General features: G+C 41.3%; 1 long non-coding RNA gene across 1 annotated transcript; it reads right to left on the bottom strand.

Moving 5' to 3' along the window:
• LOC105012673 lies at positions 1–11,439 on the bottom strand. The gene is made up of 3 exons (XR_828173.4): positions 11,083–11,439; positions 10,767–10,828; positions 1–1,624 (listed from the first exon to the last, which is right to left on the bottom strand). It is a non-coding gene; the product is annotated as an uncharacterized LOC105012673 (long non-coding RNA).
• Between the last annotated feature and the right edge of the window lie 8,596 nt (positions 11,440–20,035).

Below are 20,035 nucleotides of genomic sequence, written 5' to 3'. Positions count from 1 at the left end.
TATTATTTGCACAGGTGTGTGTGTATTATTTGGACAAGTGTTTATTTTCCCTCAATACCTTAAGTATTCAAGTTTTCAAGTTCTCAGGCCCTTGTGTCTCATAAGAGTGTTTGCGTTCACATCCACTTACCACTTGAGATTCCCACATTAGCGGAGACTGCACTCTAGGCTCAATAGGTAAACAAGGCAACAGTAAACATGCTGCACCACAGAAATGAAGTACACACCTAATGGGTCAATCAGGGGTCAGATGCTGGATTTGTATCAGCCCATGTATTCCACCATTGCTTTTTTTGTTCAGTACTGCTATAAACCACGGGGACAATTCTCTCCCATCCTAATCTTACTGTTTGTGTTTTGGCTAAAGCAGTCAAACAATGTAAGGACAGGAATAAGGGGGTGCCAGACAACACCTGGAAAAAAAAAAACATACAATAGATAATCAGGTAGCTATTCAGCTGCATGCATAGTTAGCTACATATCCATCCCTCTATCTGGTGCCCCTAACTCACCAAAAAAAGCAGCTGAGCTAGCAAAACAGCGCCACCTCTCTTTTCACTTAATAGAGATAAAAACAACGTACCTCTCCCCAACTTAATGTCTAATGTCCTAAAGGCCTGATGTCAATACATAACCCTCAGTGAACCATGTAAACCACCAGCCATGAGGCCTGCTGTTAATACATAACCCTCAGTGAACCACATGAACTACCAGCCATGAGGCCTACAGTTAATACATAACCCTCAGTGAACCACGTAAATCACCAGCCATGAGGCCTGCTGTTAATACATAACCCTCAGTGAACCCTGTAAAACACCAGCCATGAGGCCTGCTGTTAATACATAACCCTCAGTGAACCACGTAAACCACCAGCCATGAGACCTACTTTTAATACATAACCCTCAGTGAACCACATAAACCACCAGCCATGATGTGATATGGCTGACTGCCACCTACATAGAACTCTCACCTCACTGGTCAGATCTGTGTTCCCAATTCTGCAGGTGGCTACACACTCAACACCATTGTGTTCTGGGTGGACTCCCTCCCCAGAGGACCTGCTGTTTATCGTTTCTACTGAATGAAAGTGTTTCAGCGCCGGGGTCCTGTTGCTTCTTATCTCCCCAGCTGAACGAGCAACAGCGCTATCTAATCGCTGCAGCGACCAAGATCAACAGTGGGTAGAATGGATCTTTTTGTCCCCCCCAGTTTGCGGCAACCCTACCTATTATATCCCTTTCTTGCAGCTGAGCGATGGAGGACTCAAGTGTGGCACACAGAAGGGGCGCATAGATGTGAGTGTGTGTGTCCCTGGGTGTGCAACCCTCAAAAAGCTTTACACCAATGCAATATGCTAAGGTAGCTTCATTCAATCCCTTCACCAGCATTGACATTTCCCCTTCTTCTATCAGTCCTCCTCAAAGTGTACGCTCCACTTTCCCGTATCACTTGGAAAGCTTTTTCTTTGATTGACAGTTTAAAGGTGATGACCTGCAGAGCTGCTTTAGGAAAACACTGGGGCAGGGACAACGTATCCATGGTGACACATTTTACAGCAGGGTGATTGACACCCTGGGCCTGACGGGCTGCAAGGCTGGGCTTCCTTTGGGACTGGAACCTCCATCTTTAGGTAACAGGGAAGATGACATAACGGTTAGTGTCATTGTGCAAGGCTTGGGTTACATAACACTGTGGATAGGCTCAGGTTGACCTAAAGCTGAGTGAGCGGCCATAGATGCAGTGAGAAGGTAAACGGAACCCAACCAAAACAATTGAAATCTGTGGAGATTTTGTAGAAATGTCAGAATCTCTTAATTTCTCCCATGCAAATGTGCATGCATTTTTGGCTATTGTTTTCATAGAAATAACAATGAATACAACAAGCTTGGACCTTCTAATTTTGGGAATTGGACTGGTGAATAAATTGAACACTCAATGGCAGGCTGGTATTGAGGTTCAACAATACACGGTTAAGATAACATTAGATTTTGTACAGATGCGTTAAAAATGTACCAGCGTGTTCATGGATTCTACAGTATTTGCATAGATTATTTTCCCAACAAATAAAACTGGCTATAAGAGAGTACCATATAAAAGCATGAGACGGACCCAGCTGTGTTGTGTGAATTTCTTTTGTGGTCAGAAAAGACCAGGACAGAGCTTTGCAATGACTGCAGAAGCTAACAACGACAAGAGCATGTTACTCACCAAAATATGCTGCAAAATACAGTACATTTTTCTAAACTACAAAAATGAATAGAGTTACTATCTTGCATTATAGTGAGAACATAGTCCATCAGGCACTTTGTCTAAGTAGTCTTTCACTGATTTCAGAGTCCGGATACCAAAGTCCCCTAACACCAAGTGCTGTAGTATGTAGTATGTAACTGAAAACCTTGTTTTGATTTCTTTATCAGTACAATGTTAACACATTTACCAGTATTTCTAAAATAGTCCATAATACAGTATATAAAAAGAAAAAAACTACAATGACACGTGAGGCACCTCCCCCAGGCTCCTAACGGGCGGGTCGCTGCTGGTGTTAATGAGGCCAAACCAAGTTATCTCACAGGCAGTCCAGCTATACAGGCCTAATCTGGCTTTCTCCACAGCTGTGCCCCTTCCCTTTTGTTATTACTATCAGCCCTTTTTCTCTACGCCCCATTTCCCCTCAGTAAAAATAGTACATAGACACTGAGAGAACCATCACTCCTGACAATGGGACTGGTTGCAGGATCAGGACGGTATGTGCAATTATGGAGGAGGTAGTCCGTATGCGAGAGGCCAAACCTCGAGGGAGCTCTGAATACCAGCCAAACCGTCATCAGCCATGTTATTCCTTTCTGTTGTTGAAGAGTTAAAAATAAGGCGGTTACGTGCCATGCTACAGGCTCTGTGTCAGAGGGTTGTGGACATCCTGCCCCAGTCTGGGGTGTGTGTGGATATGCTCACGAAGCATTTAGTGACCATCATAGCTATATTGACTGAGACTTGGTAAGTTTACCAATTGAGGAAGGATAAGCCTAGATGTGATTTCATAATGATTATATTGGCATTCATATCAGAGAGATCTCTTATTTCTTTGTCCAGCAGCTGAGTTCTACCTGTATGTTACAGAGACAGGTCTGTGGTAATTAAGTCCATTTTGATTACGGTGAAATTAATTAGCCTGAGGATTTCCCCAATACAGACAATATATAACTAAAACCCACAGAAAGGATATGACTAGCAACACGCTGTATAGCAAAAACACACCCTGGAGATGAGTGTATCAATGAAGCATTATTTTCACTTATCTAGTAGGTTTAAATGCATATTGATATAACGCATAAAAAAAATGAGTCCTTATTCATGTAAATTATTTGAGAAATGTATCTTTTTTTTTTATTTATTCCTATGCATTTGATCCCGTCCAATAAACAAAGCACCCTGACCACCTGAGTCACACCAGGGTCTAAGGAACTAATTCAGAGTTAATGAGGCGCCAGTGCAACCTGTGTGCAATACCACGGTGTGCCACAGCCTGTCAAATAGCAGGGAGACTCTAAGGGGCGGAGCTTCCCTCGATCACAGCTAGTTTGCGGGCAGATGGAGGGGTTAAGTGGGCGACTGATCATCTGAGTAGATAAAGGTTACACTGTTTTGCCTACGTGAGGAATGGAGCTCCCCGTCAAGGCCCGAGGACGCTGAAAGATAAATAGAGGAAGCAGGCTGCCTCTTTATCCACAGACCAAGGCTGAGATTACATCTTCAGTCTAGCATATTTGAAAATGTACAGGCTGTACACTGTAAATGCTCCATAGGTCGGCTCAATCAAAAATCATCTTTTCATTTCAACTGAGCAGTATGCAATGCTTCAGCGACATGCTCTGAATAAAGGGTCATGGGTCATGCTTAGTGATGACCCATGTTGCACAACTCCCTTTGAACTGTATGGGTGAAACATCTGGGACTTAATGTCATCTTAGACCAGTATGGAACCAACTGATACATTTCATCTCTCTCTCTGTATTTCTTCATTTCTGACTGTATGCCGATTCTCAAACTGAAGCTGTCTTGATTGGATTTCTATGCTCTGACCCTCATTTCTGGACTGTGTGTATCTCTAGCTGACTCTCTACTTCTCGTCACATTCTCTAACATTCCCTATCAGTCTCCATTTAAGTCATTTGTCAGACACTCTCATCCAGAGTGCATACATTTTCTTCATTCCCCCGTGTGGGAATCAAACCAACAAGCCCTGACATTGCAATGCCATTATTTGACCAAGCAAGCCACATAGAACCCTTTCTCAGTCTCTCTCTTTATTATCATCTCTCTTTCACTATTTCTCCTTCCTTCTCTCTACTTCTATTCAGTGGGACTAAAGCCTTGCCTGCTCCAGTGCACACACCCAGGCTCATAGTTACAGACACACTGTCAGAGGGACCCCTCGAAGCTCCAACTGATATGATGCCTTGTCCAGATCTATTCAAACCTCTGGAATGCACAGACCAATGTAAAGGTCTGTGTATATTAGACTGATTCATTTCGCCCAACTACAATGATATGTCTGTGTCTCTAATGTAATCGGATTGAGTCCCGATTCGAGATAACCATTCCCCAGGTGAACTGCACTAGTGCCCAGTTAGTCTGCTGGCTAGAAACAGCCTGATGCAGATCAAGATAAATAATGACAGCTGGGTGCTGTTAGTCGGAGATCATCCTCCCAATGAGATACACATCATTAGAAACAGTCATCCATGTGGACCATAGCGGTCCAGCGGTCTGCATTCAATGCACATGATACAGTATGGGGACATAATCAGCCTGCCGCTCGACCAGCAAACATTGTCTCCTCTATCTTAAAAGTCTCTGTTCACAAAGCATGAACATGGCTTAAAATATATATTTTTAAAAACAAACCAAAGCTAGAATGTGATAAACGGCCATGACAAAATATGTTTAAATGTTTTGATTTCTAACCTTCTTTTAAGTCCGGATGACGTTTAAGATTACAACTAAGTGCCTAATCACGTCAACTCTGCGAATACGGCGAATAGCTTCTGAAGAAAAAAAGCAATGTAACAGAATACAATGATTCCCATGCACTTTGGAAGCCATGCTTGGTGTCTTCCCTGTTAAACTAGGACTGGAGCAGTGGTTGTCCTCATCACCGAGTTATGACTAAATGGGTCAGACACAGGTCAGGAGGCTGCTGGCTGCCCTTAAGCACGCCTTCTAGGTCGCCCCTCTTATGTAAGACGTTGGTGGCTCTGCAGCCTATCTAAAGCAACTTCAGTGGGTGGCCTTTACCCAGTGTATCTGTAATGGCCTTTTAGTTACAAAATGTTCTCGCTATGTCCTAAATACTGTAAACTCTTTTTAGGAATTTACCACAAAAGTGTTTCCGAATCATCCTTCCTTTTTTAGCTACACCTGCAGATTTATATGTACAGTATCTGAATTAGGTTGTGTGGATTTAATCTCTGGAGACAATACACAATGTGCGCATGCACAGTCCATAAAGTCACTCTTATCATCCCACTTCAGTAGTTTCACTTTCTAGAAGGTCTAGGGGCTCATCATGGTGTATTCAAGTAAAGAATCAGAACCATTCTCCCAGTGCCTCTGACCACAATATAAAAAATAGGAACTATGGACAACCTCGAACCTGCTTTTCCACAACCCTAGGGACTAGTGTCAGCCTTAGGATGCTTTTGATGATGAATGAGAAAGGCTATGCTGAAACCTTAACAGATCCTTCTGTAAGAGAATGTTCAAACTATCTTAATGCTGCTGACATACTCAGATTGCAAAGTAATGCTTTACACATTTTTTTGCACTGATATCACTGAGAGCTATACTATAACTGGGTTGTGTGGTTGGTCTACCAAGATAGTTTAAGTTGCTTTGGATAAGAGAGTCTGACTTAAATGGCAACTGTAATATTCTTTCTACATCGTCATTGCTTTTCGGCATTTGACAAATGTTTACTTTTTGTCATTGCGTTTTAGCAACTGACAAATGTGTAACCTAATCAGCTTAGTACCGCTTGGTTTGGCCTGGCTCTGTTTAGGTCCCGTGTGCTAATTCTGGAACAGTTCTCACAGCGACTTTGCTTGCTCCTAGACCTGTTCCTGAAAGGCACGTACGCACTGCATTTCAAATCTATTTGGACTGGCAACATTTCCGATTCCCAAACTTTGCATGACCTCCAGTCTCTAAAAAGAGAAATTGAAGGGTAACTTTCCCAAAAAAGATTCCTGAGCTTTTGAATTGTTGTTATTTCTACCCGCTGACCCGGTTGTTACTGGGTCAAATATCTTGGGCACTGTACAAAATGTTCAGGCCTTTCTGGGCCTCTAAAGTTCCAATCGTATTTCATACCACCTAGTCAGGTCCGATTTGGGATGTGAGAAACGACAGTTGTGAGGCGCCAGCCACCAAAACGAATATGACACATCTGACCTAGATGTATCTAATTGACTCATTAACAAAATGTTCTTGCATAGATTGAGCCTTCATATGCCACATGTTTTGCGTTTGGCGTGGGACGGCCCATGTCCACAGATGTTCGCGTATCAAGTCTCCTGCAGATCAATCACTAAGTGGGAAAATAAAGGTCGACACATTACCATGTAGGATTGAGCTTGTTGATGGTTGAAAAGGTGAGAATGGATGGACTACATTTAACGCTGTTGTAGGTTACAGTATGTTGTCTGTGTGGCTGTTCATGAGGACACACTTGGTTCCCCTGTCAGTGTTGTGCTGTTTTTCCGGGTTCTCTGTGTCTCTTCTCTGAATCAGAAGAACACTCTGTTCTCTGTAGCTTTCAAAGAGTATGGAGGTGAGGAGATGGAAATGTTTTAGAAGTCCTGAAGGCATGGTTGTATTGGGTCTACTGCTGTCTTCGGTATGCAGAAATAACACTCCAAAATGTCAACTTGATGATCATATCACCTCTGTGCGTGTCTGTCTAATATACTTTCTGATCCAGCTGTTTTTTTTTAGCAATTGTTAGAACAAGTGTTGTTGTTTGTATTTAAGATATTCGTTTTTATTGGTTTTCTCTGCGGAAAATGCATCATGGCAGAGGTCAATTAGGCAAATGTGCCACTATGATTACCTCATTATGGTAATCTTTTTCCAGCTGGAAAGTCCCACCATGCAAACCAATCACAACTGATTCCCAGAGACAGCAATGCATCCCCCCCCCGAACAACCTGCTGTATACCAGTAACGTCATTTTGAAGACCTTAACCATTTCAACAGGGTGATCAGGTGACCTGTGCAAATATAAAGGGGCACTGGAGTCCTGCCTCTAATGTTTACAAGACTGAAAAGGAACTTCACTCTCTCTTCCTCATCTTCCCTCACTGAGAAAGACCAGAATAGTATTAGCTAGTCCAGTTTAGTTTGCGATGAGAAGGATAGTATTGCAAGTGTCTAAAGCCAATATTAGAAGACTACACATCAATGTGAACTGATAGATGGACCAGCAAGACATTTTTTAAATAGGCAATATATTAGACACCTTTGATTCTTTTCTGGTCATTTATGCTTGGATTCATCCTAGTAGTACAGTAAATATTGCACATGGTCCCTTTAAGTCATAGAGAATGAGGGGCATGTCTCTTGAAAAGTTTGTATTCAGTTTGTATGCTTCTTTTATTTTCTCTGCTTGTTTTTCTTTTTTAACAGTTTGTTTCTTCTGTTCCTGTGTGTATAATACACACACACACAGCCACACACACACACACACACACAGACACACATACACACAAAAAAATACATCTAGTATATTTAGCGTTAAAATTCCCATTTGTGTTAAAGAATATATACATTTAATTCAAAGTGCTCTTATTATGTGAAACATTGCGGTGGAGTCTGTTCTCCCATGAAAGGTTCCTTGTCTTGTAGGTCTCTGTGTTTGCTATAATCTCACAGGACCAGCTCTGCACCAAGTAAGGGACGTGATTCTTCCTGTGTGTTCCCTTACACGACTTCTCAATTTCTGAACCGTGTTGCCAAACCACTGAGAGCCACCCATGGCGCTGGTTGCCCTGCTGTTTATCTCCCTCCAGTTCAGTGCTATCGATGGCGTTGCTTGGCGGAGTCCCAAAATGCGCTTGTTCCAGGCCAGAAGCTGTGGTTTTGGAGACTTACACACACACATTCTTTCTTTTTTATTTCTGTAAGGATACGGTTCTTGTTGGCCTTGGAAAGGTTCAACCTGGGCTGTGTCTGGTGCACATGAACTTGCAGCGAGGTGGATTTGAGTCAAGCCCAGTCTTTTTTCACCGAAACTCTCTGCTCTCATTCCCTTCTGACTCTGTCCAATACAGCAAAACTGCCATGCATTTCAAAATCTGAAATAGAAAAGGAGAACCTATCTTCTGCCTATCGTTATCATGTCTGTATTTATCCCAATGCAGCAGTCTCCCTTTAGAGTGATGGGCAGAGTGGAGATGTGGCCAGGGGTGGAATTGATACTGGCTGTGCCCTTCACCAAATTGCTATTGTTTGCAGTGCCATATCAGATGACTAACTTAAGGGAGGCTCTATCAAGTTGACACAGTATGGGAATTACTAAAAAGTCTGCTGGGGGTCTGTGCCACAAGGACCTATACATGCTGACCTCTCCAGTATGAATCAGACAGAAACCATACCTTTGGGCATACTTTCCTGTCCTGGTTTTTGTGGAGATGTTTTGTGCTGTAGAACTCTACATTTCTGAGTTGGATGGAGTTAACAAAGGTTCTTTGTAAAGTGTGACAAATCCACCAAAAAATTTGAAGATCCCCTTGCCTGGGGCATGTAAACAGAGCGCTTGGGCACATGGCCCGCTCTAGAGTTATAATTTATTTGAACATGTAAGATGGCCTTAGATGTTATTTATTATAATTTAAATGAACTTTCCTTTATGTACTGCTACATCTCCACCCAGCACAACCAACAGAGCACCGGTAACCTCTCAGAGCCTGGTTCCTTTCTATGTTCCTGCCTTCTAGTTTCTCCTAGTCAAAGTTCTTCTCTTTGAACTTTGAGGCTGGGTATTTGTAAAACACTTTGTAAAAACGCATATTGTAGAAATGCCCCAAAAATCTAAAAATATGGTTTATGTCATTTATGGCCGCTGAACAAGTTCAGTCTGTGGTTTTCCCGTTAGTCAGTTGATTTTTGAATCAATTGGTTGAAGAAAACAAAATAAATGCAGAAAACATCAGCATCATATCCTATTGTAGATGTCACTATAGGTGTTGTCTATTTTCAGTTAAAGTAAAAGGAAAATGTTTTGGTCAGGGCTAGCAGAGTGGGAGTCACAGTGCCATTAATTAACAACAAAAGCCAATACCTCACTCTCTCAGTTGGCAAAGGCCCCCTAAAAATGTTGTTTAGATCAGAGTCAAGATACCCTACATGGAAAAAATGCTTTTAGGATATGCCCAATACCCAAAACATCCAGTTAAATCAGTTCAGTTTAAAAGTTGACCTTTTCTAACATCTCCATACATGGCTCATGGGCTTACTGCATAACCCAAGGGGCCTTCTTTGAAGGAGATTTTAGAAAAGGTTCAAAACCCCCCAACTTATATTTATCTCATAAGATGTATATGATATGTAACACAATTGATTGAGGGTCCCCAATAATGCGTTGCTAGGCTGTCATGTTTCACGTAGATAATCGTCATTTCACAGTAATTCAATCAAAGTTCTATCAAATCGTTGAAACTTTGTACCTGGAAATAGTTTTATGATGCAAAGGTAACTAGCGAAACCAACAATACCATGAATGTCAACTCATCTTCTCCTCTCTGATAATCATCATCAATCATTTCTAATGTAATTTCAGGCAAATTTTTGTAGTCTTAGCTGCCATGTATTCAAAGCAAAACTATTTACATGTCATTTGCGGGATTGTTGTCACCTAGCAACATAATGATCTCTAATGGCCACACTGCTCTGAGCTGGTATGTTGCTCACAGGAGGTGAAGATGTAATCTCCACAGAGGGTAGAGCGTTCATGACTTGGTCATTTCATTCAACTCTCTCTCAAAGGTAAGGCTGTAATCATCAAATTAAAGTGACAGATAACTGAAGAATGGATTATAATGCCTCAGGGCTCTGGCAAATAAAGACCTGTAAGTGAAGTAGGCAAACATTCCTTATCTGTAGGTTTACTCCTTTGGATATATTGTATACTTCCTTTTCACAGTTTCAGTGTTTATTTTGCTGTAGCCAATGTTTATTTCGCTGTAGTTGATAGTACAGTGCCATGGGAAAAATTATCATTCTCTTTTGTTGTATATTTCTTAATAATTAATAATTACACAATGGACCAATAAATACTAACTGCAAAATATCAATATAACTTAACATGGTTTCCGGTTTTATATGTCTGTGCCATTTGTTGACACTTCTATTTTAGTAGGAACTATCAAAGGCTATTAAGCATATTATTACAGCATGAGCAGTATTCTTCTTCCCCAAAATGATGTTAGCAAAGATTATCTGTTTTACACATACATCGTACTTTATGCAGAATAGTAATACAGGGTGCAATACATTATATTATTGCAATATAAATAAAGTATTGCCATTCTCTAATATTGTTACTGATACTTCAATTGAACCAGTGACATTGGGCTGGACCCTGCTGCCAGCCTCTCTCGTGGAAAGGCCATGATTGAAAACATGGTAATAACTGGCGCAAATTAAATTTGAAACATTAGCTCTTTGTATGGCCCTTTTAGCTACTCCACATTACATCTGAACCCCCTCACCTTCTATGGCGTGTCTACTCTCAATATTTTCTTGCTCTCGCCACGGCTTCTTGCTTGATGAACTGTTGCAAATGACAACTTTCATGTTAACTCTTTTATGCATGAATAAGTACAGATTGCTGGTTGAACAACTGTGCAGTTTTCCACACATACAAAAGATATTCACATTCAAGGCAACGGTTTGTTACAGCTGTTTGTTACAAAGTTTCGATGACATATTTTCTGAATTGCTCATGATTTATATATTACATATCGAGATATGCAATGTGTTTATACCTAGACTAGTTTATGGAAACGTACGTGCGTGTTTGCTTACCGTATTTACAGGGACTGTGTGTGGGTGAACTGTGCGTGATGTGTCGTGTTGCCAACCCCTCCGGCACGTGTCTTGTTTTCTTGCTCCAGCTAACAGCCATTTGAGCTTAGTCTCTACCTCTCGATGCATGTGCCTCACTGGCCCACCGGGGGGATTGTGTGAACAATGTCTCTCAGCGGTGGCCATATCTACTGCTGACGTTCTGCCTCGTGCTGTCCGTCTCGGCAGGCGAAGCGACGCGTTCACTCAGTCCCATTAAAGCGCTGATTGGAAATGACTAGCTTCCCTAGTGTTCACCCTTCATTCTTATGAGTGTTTGCATCGCCAATAGTCTTTCTTTCTTTGAACTATTTTAGAGAAGTGTCTCAGGTAGGCTCGTGCACGGGCATGTTTTCTCTGAGATGCAGCTGCTGACTGGGTTTTTAAATGTGCTGTAGACTGACTGCTACTGTTGATCAGACTTCATTACAGTTAAGAGGCGAAAGTTGTTTATATGTAGGTCTAAGGTCCTGGATGCTTTTCAATAACCCAATCCAAATGTTGAATACATTTCAGTGGTATACATTGCAACTGGTCTTGCCCTCTGGCAATCTGACCACCAGGTGTTAAGTTTTGCTTTCCCCCAATGTTTCCTCTAAACATCAGAGCTAACAATAACCGAGCCCAGCCATCAATATGATTTTAGAGAAACCAATCCCAATGGAGAATCACTTCGCAAACCCTAACCCATGGAGAATGGTTTTGCTCTTATCTTACTACCAAACATTTCACATAGGCCTACTGTTGGCTGTGGCTCCCTTGCCAATCATTAAACAAAACAATGTAAGGCTGTCAAGTTGAAATGGTCAAGCCCCTCTTATTACAATGCAGAGTGTCCAACATCTCGGCACATTATTTTAAATTAGCCACCAGTATTAACGATCAGTGGCGCAGGTGCAGTAGCTACGCTAATGGTCTGCATGGATTGCGAAGCTCACACTTCGCCAGCCCAGGTGTGGGTAAAGAGAGGAGGGCTCTGTGTTCCCCTCCCGCGCCCTGTGTGGCATGGGGACGCTGCTATGTGTGGAATGCAAGACCGATGGGGGCCAAGGTGCCCTTTGGAATGCCTGGAATGGTTTTCTTTCTCCATCCTACAGTCTAGGGGACAGTCCGAGAAGCAAACTGACCTCAGTGATGTTTATTTGCTAAAATGGTGACATGGTCAGTTTCGACCAAGTTGCTTTTTTTTTTTTTAGATCTTTAAAGGAGGTCGGTCTGGTTAATCTTTAGCGACCCTATGTCTTGTTTCTTTCCTGCTGCTCTCCCAGGGTGAACAGTGAGCAAGGTTCAAGTTTATTATGAAGTGTACTTTTTTTTTGTTTGCTTTTGGTGGCTTGTAGCCAACAGGTGGTGACTTCAGAGTTTAGCTTGGACAGTAATTGGTGGGTGAAACACTGGACATTTTTAGCTGGTAACAACCAAGCCAGGGGAGTAAATTCTGAACTAAACTGGACCCGTAAAGCATGGAGTATGCTATACATGCTTTATAAGGTTAAGGAATGTGGAATTTGTCATTATGCCTTGTGCAACAAGAGGTGAAATGGAATGAGCATCACTACAGGTTATATTCCTTTATTTAATAGGGTATTCTCATTAAACTGGCCCTCTGCAAGGATGAAACAGTATAACAAAGGGAAACATTTTATCTAGTTAATTCAAATCACCATGTAAATGCCCTTTTGTTTGCCAAGAAAATACTATAGTGAATGTTTTTACTTCTATGGTTATGTTAGTTTTTCACAATTGCTAAACACACTAAAACTGGTTCTACAGTATGAACAATATACCCAAAACTATTTTGCTAAGTTCCGGTACAAAGGAACAACTCATAAGAACTATTTTCTTTGATTCATTCAATCTTTTTTGCAAAACTTTCATTTTCAAGGTATAGAGATAAGATATGATGTAGGTGAATATATAGGAGATGTTGGTGAACATCTTTAGCCCTGGCCAGAGAGGCCGAATAAACATTTATTTTTATGACTATAACCCTAAATCTTTGTTTAAACACTTTCCCCCTCCTGTCTTCTTGGCCTACATATCAATAGTTGGTGAATTACAGTTCAAAACCACACAAAATTGAACAATTATGGTATTTGTGTATTTCCCGTACAGTTCATGCGCTCTAGGTATAATTTACAGTCTATAATTTAAAGGGCAAAATTCATAGGGGAAATTCTGGAAGGCCCTTGAATGGCAAATGAGTCAAGTCAGTGTCTTGTATTTAGCAGAATTATTTACGAGACCAGTATTCAAATCATGCTTTACGATTGGCCCAGAGTCCCATGACTGCAGTTCAATTAGCCATCATCATCCAGTGGGGTAAGTAATATATGGCTGCTTTGCCTCATTGCATCTTAGTGCCTCCTTGTGGCGGTTTGGGCCTCTGAGAGCTCAATAGAGGTAGTGGGTTGGAGAGTGTGTTCCTTCCAGCGTGTAAGGATTCCGGTTCAGACTTCCCGGACACATATCTCAACACTGACTGTCCTGAGTCTGCTTGAAGTTGTCACGATGAAGCATATCTTTAATCAATAATTGGATATAGCAAGGATTTAAAAAATCATGTAAGCTCCCAAAAGGGTTGTTTTAAAATAATGTAGTGTAACAGATTTCTCAATAATGCTGTCACTTTATCCTGCTCCATCCTTTTTTGTCTACTATGCTTGTTTTTATTTTTTATTTTACCACAAATGAGAGAAAGGAATAGAAAGAAAGCAACAGGGAGAGAGGAAGGAGAGAGAGTGACATTCAGGAGGAGTCACACACTCCCCAGGGGGTTAAGAGGAGGCTGAGGGTGCTGTTCACCCAGGTAGATGAGTTTGACCTTTCTCTGTAAAATGCACTCAACCAAATTACTCTGTCCTGTGTGTGTGTGTGTGTTTGAATGTAATGTACAAATGTAATGAGATGTCAGCTCATAAGGCCTTTCCACATACTCCTAATTAAAACTGCAAAAACATGCATTTTCTAAACCTATTTTTCTAAAACTAACCCTAATCCTAACCATCTAAATGTTAAGCCTAGACCTAACCCTCTCATTGCCTTTCAAATAAGTTAAAATATGACAGATTTTTTGTGGTCACATCTCTGTGTTCAGGTGTGAACTGAACATCCCTACAATAGAAGTTACTTTGTGGAAGTGTTTTTTTCAATAATCTTTCTAAAGAGTGCCTGTTTTTTGGGTGTGCAAGTCAGGCTAGAATACAGTAGCTACGTTTGTTAGTTTCTTGCTGTGTACAGCATGGAGCACTTGTGGCTGCACATTCCAGTCGATTTAATATGGAGTTTAATGATTAGCTGACTCTGCTTGGGGTCCACCGCTCACCATGGGATAGGTGGCTACTGACCTGAGTCATCATCTACCCAACAGAGGAGCTTTCCAATATCTCAGCGGGGGTACAATGAAAAAAGGCACCTTACTGCTGAAATGGACCTTCTCACACTCAATAAGCTGGATTCACTTCATGAAAGAATGCATGTAAAATGGTGTCTGAGTAGAAAAGTACAGTTCAACCAGGAATATCAATCATTTCAACCGGGAATATTCAACCGGGGAGTTGGGCTGAGAACTGAGTTTGCATATTTTTTTATTGAAGAAATAAAAATCGGTGACCTAAAGGCAAATGGAGCCAGATAATATAGATGCTTGCTAACTAAAATGTACAATCATGGATTTTATGCATTCTGCTTAACAATAAAAAATCTCTCTGGCACAACTTGACAATTTGGGACAACACAGAGAAACAAGGATTATAGTAGGGACAGGCGATCCACCATGGGGCAGCTCAAGAACTTTAGGTTTCCTCTTTCACTGGGAATAAAAAAAATGTTTTATGTTTTTGCTTATTTTTTTTCTGTCCAATTTGAGATCATGGCCTCTCCTTGCAACTGCTTTTTTGCAGCTGTGTAATCGACAAAAATTAAAACATGTTCTTCGGTGCACAACTCACTAATACATTTTGGTATCACAATGCTTTCTAATGTTTTCACTGGCACATACGCGCTTGAGGTGGATGCATTCCCCAGGCAAAAATCAATCCCCTCATGAGTTCAGCTGTGAGTATGTTTGCATTCACATATTCTGTTTGTAATAAATCATTCCTAAATCTGCCTTTGCTGCAAGGCGAAAACAGAGCACCAGTCTGTCATTTCATAAGCAGTCAGTATTGTCAGCATTCAGAATGTTACACAGCTGCTTTCGGAGTACAAATATATTTACGATCCAGCCTAGGAGTACTAATATATTATCTTAAGGCTTAGGTACAATTGTATTTCCACCCATGAAAATCTGTAGGCTACCAAGAAAACAATTTATAGAATGGTTAAAAAGTATGTTTCATGAACCCATCTGTTAATGCTTAATTAGAGTCAGTACTGTGATGTGCACTGAGGTTGCAAGCTGCATAGAAACTGCACATTTTTAAAAGCCAGACTTAGGCTTATAGGTTGATCTAAAATAAATAGCCTCAGCATTGATAAAACCCAAGCTCCAACAACCAGAGTAACGCAGGCTTATTAACCACAATAAAACTAAACTGTAGAATAAAAAAACTGAGATTAGTTAAATCGATATGAACTGGCTGACTCACCAATGTACATTATTGGGCAACACAAACACTCTACTGCCAGAATGATTCATATAAAGAAATCTAAAAAGATAATGGGTTCATGGCCCCCCATTCATGGGACTCTGTTGTATTCAGTGCACGTGATAAATATAATTTTATTTGGTGGAGATAATGTCGATCAGGTGAATCACCAAGGTATCCTAGGTTCATCACAGGAGTCAAACAATCCCCCAACAAAGCTCTTTCAAGGATACCATCCTTAAAGTTAAGCTATGGAGGTCCCCATCAAGAGGAAGTCATAAATAAGATACTAAAACAGTGGTAACACTCATGTCTGCCCTTGCACTCTCATTCAATTAACCTCTCTAATTTCACACACGCACAAACACACATACTAGATAATCAAAGAGTGCATGGCTACAGGTAGAACTACAAAGGTAATTCATCTTCTCTGTGCTTTAGATATAGTGATGGCCAGAGGCTTCATTCGTGTTATTTTAGCAGCAGGATATTATGCTGGCAGCACTCAGATTTTCGTTTTCAAAATAAAAGCCATCATAGACATTTAAACGGCAATATAGTTAACAATCTAGTCTGTAAAAAAGAACATACAAGCAAAAACATTGTAATGGATATTGAACATAGAATTTACTGACTAGATTGTTAACTATATTGCCTTATATATTTCAGTGATGGCTTTTATTTTGAAACAGAAAATATGAGTTAGTGCTATCATAATATGGTAATGAAGCCTTGAATGGCCATCACTAGCTCCAGAGGCACACTGTTAGGAATCTCATAATACCAAAACCCAGGCAGGGTCTCTATAGACATATTGTAGGGCACTGCAATGTGTATTCTTCTTTTACTCAACTTGTGAGGAAATAATATCCAAACAAGGAAATTCAAAAAATGAAAATCCTATCCGAAAAATAGTATTTTGTAGGCATAGAGGTTGGGTTTTCGGTCAGAATTAGGTTTAGGTGTTAGTGATTAGATTCAGGGTAAAGGCTAGGTTTTGGGGGTTACTGTTAAGTTAAGGAAAACTGGATTTGGAATGGCAATACATTTTGAAAAACCTACAATTGTCGTTTCAGTATCAGTAGGATTAGGAATAAACAGATGGGGTTCTTTAACCTGGGCAGAGTTTCTAAAATATCAGGCTGTCAGGCAGCAGTGATTCCCAGGTACATTTCAGGGCACCTTTGTCATGTTGACACCTGGGTGATGTTCATTACAAACCAAAGGGAACAAAATAAGAAGAAACAGGGTATACTTGAACCTGTCCGAAAATATTTTTTTCCTTGACATTTTCCTTTTTCTTTGCTTTGCCTTTTTACTGCAAAACACACAGACCACACTCTCCGTCCAGGGTCGAGTGAGTTTAACTGTAATAGAGGAGGATGGATTAGGATCAAGGCAGGCCAACATCTTCTGTGACAGACTCCTCGAGGCCCTTATTAGATAACAAACAGTAATCAAATATCTGTGCTCTCTCAGTCTTACCTTCTCTCTCAATCTAACCAGAGGTCTCCTGGTATGCAGAACATCTAGTCCCTCCACCCCACCACTGTAGGTTGAAGATAGTGTACCCCTGAAAACTGGATGCCCCCCCAATCTCAGACATACAGTTCATGACTCAGACAGCTAGTGCCTCACATCCGTTAATGAATGGCTGTGTACTGCAAACAAGCTGGTCTCCCCGGCCTTGTATGTCAGCGTCATTTACTGAGAGGGGGCTGAGGTGGGCATGTGTAGCTTGTGTGTGTGTGTGTGTGTGCGCGCGTGTATGTGTCGGTGGCCTGAGCGTTACTGACGTGACTGCCTAAGCTGCAAGGTGTGTTTCTTTACACCTCATTCGCTAGCCCAGGTGAAACCCCTTGCAAAAGAAGCTTCCAGAGAATTCTCGCTGTGATGTGGAGAAAAAGACATGCTCAAACCTCCCAATGGCTCACTGCTGATTGGTTGTGGAGTTTGTTTTAGTGGGGTCTTTCCACTAGTGTTTGCTCGCTCCCCTGATGGCGTGGGTGATTTTACGTGGGCGAGAAAGACCATTGGCAACGGCGATGGCCCAGGTTGCCATGGACACCGTGTTTCCCTTCTCCATTCCGTGCAACTCCGATGACATCACGGCAGCTCTCGGACTTTGTGGCACACCAACCTGTACTCCGACCGTCAGTATCCCTCCCACTCGTTACCAGTGTCAACGACGGTGTTGTTGCCATGAGCTGTCTCATCCATATTCATAAGTAGTGACTGAAGAGCCAAAGAGCATTTGTTGTCGCTTGCGTCACGTTTCCGGGGGTATCAGCAAGGGGGAGGATTTCATTACCGGACACAATATGACCTCTGCTCATGACCTATACCGATTGTATTACCAGGTTACTTACTATCAAGCTAATGGTCCTTGTAGCACCTTGTATAGGTGGTAAATAAGCTCAATCCCTGCAAATAGAATTGATCAAATGGTTTTCCTTGATTTATGTCTCATCCACCGCTTTGTTTGAATGAAAATTATCCACCGGTATCAAACATGGTACGTTGTCTGTAATGAGCTAAATCCATCTTAACAACCCATCAATGATCAGCCCATGATTCTCATTATTTTTTTCATGTTATTGTTTCCTTTTGGAATACATTCCTCCATTCTACCGTGGTATCCCATTTTGGTCTTGAACCTCCCCATTTGTAACACATCTGCCAATATTGATGCAAAAAAAATTAACAAGAAATTACTACATTTTTCCAATTTTCGGACCACGCTTCCCCAAATCTGCCAACACAACAGACGTCATGACAGTTGATTTGCACGGTGGCTCTGACTTTATAACTAAACACCCTCAAATTCACCAACATCATTCCCCGTTAGCTCCAATGCTGTATGGATGTACCGTTCATATACAGTAGCAGGCAAACATTTCATGGAAAAATAAGAAATTCCCCACTCCAACTCTCGCCAGAGTTGTATGCCACATTCCTCATACTACTGTTGGTCTCCATGGTCACCGTTGATCAAATGCCAGATGCTGTCACATAGTGTATTTCAATCTAAATACCAATGTATCCCTTCAGAAAGACCCTAATGGTCTGCTGTAGGTTGCACAAGTACCACATTGTGACCTCGTAATGTGCGGGTAGTTAAAAAAACGACAAGTGAAATAGATAATTATATACAGTATTTCTGTACAGAAAAAGGTTGAGACAATATTTATTTTCCTTTGCATAATTGTTCAGAAGGGGAGAAGGAGGCTTATTTAGACAGGTGAGACTCCCATCTCTCTCTTGCAGTACTTTCTTGGAAAGGTTAAGGAGAGCCTGAAGGAAAACTTGCAATTTTGTACAACAGAATGGACTCGTGGTGGGAATCAGACAGAAATATGATGTGTGTATCTGTGGCAACCAGCATTCGTAAGGATGAAAACACATGGAAAAGCCAGAGAACCTCATTAACACCTGGTTCTAACATGCATCCTGTCTGTTTTATATGTGAAACATATCCCATTGCACATTCACCTTGATATAAGCTCTGAAGTAGCGCACGGATGCAATTCTTGTTCACATCTTGTCACTGTTTACATTTCAGGGTAGTTGTCATCATGAGAATGGCAGGTCAATAGAATATATATATAAACTGACTGAGGTCCGGTCACACACTGACCATCACAGCTGTAATCCTGTCCACAACGGGCCAAATGTCTTCTGATGAATGGCTACAATATGGGCTTGGGATGTGTATTGAGTTTGTAAGCAATGGCTCAGGAAGGAAGACTGACATCCAGATATGGATGTGGTATAAATTGGAAGTGAGTTGATATGTCAGGGAAAATATCAGATAGGTACTGGATACTGAGTGGTGCTGCCTGTGTGAACACAACCATCGTGACATGAATGTGAAGCCCATCTTCAGAGGTAGCTAGGCAGACATTGGGTCTGGACATCAAGGGGTATGTTGATCTGCACATTGAAACCATTTGAATGCCCTGGTTTCTATGATCATCAACAGTTGTCACCACTGATTATTGAAATCAACGGTTCTGTCAATTAACATAGTTTTGAGGAGCAGTGAGGCATGAGGAAGTAAAAGACAAAAGGCTGAGTATACGCATTGGAAAAACGTGGACACAGTCAGAACGGAGAAGTTCAGGACAAAAGATTCATGTTAGGACCAGGTTCACAGAAGCTTTTGAACTGAGATCAATGAAACTGACGTACCAGCGGGCTGACTAACCCTACCCCGGGAGAACCACTGAGGTGTACAGGTTTGTGCTCCTGCCCTGTTGAACTGCTCCTTAAGACCTTGCCTAATATTTGGATGTGCATATCTCTGTTCGTCCCTTATGGGATGT

The sequence above is a fragment of the Esox lucius genome, chromosome 10, assembly GCF_011004845.1.
Source record: "Esox lucius isolate fEsoLuc1 chromosome 10, fEsoLuc1.pri, whole genome shotgun sequence".
NCBI classification, from domain to species: Eukaryota; Metazoa; Chordata; class Actinopteri; order Esociformes; family Esocidae; genus Esox; species Esox lucius.
This window is presented reverse-complemented; position numbering and strand designations above follow the sequence as displayed.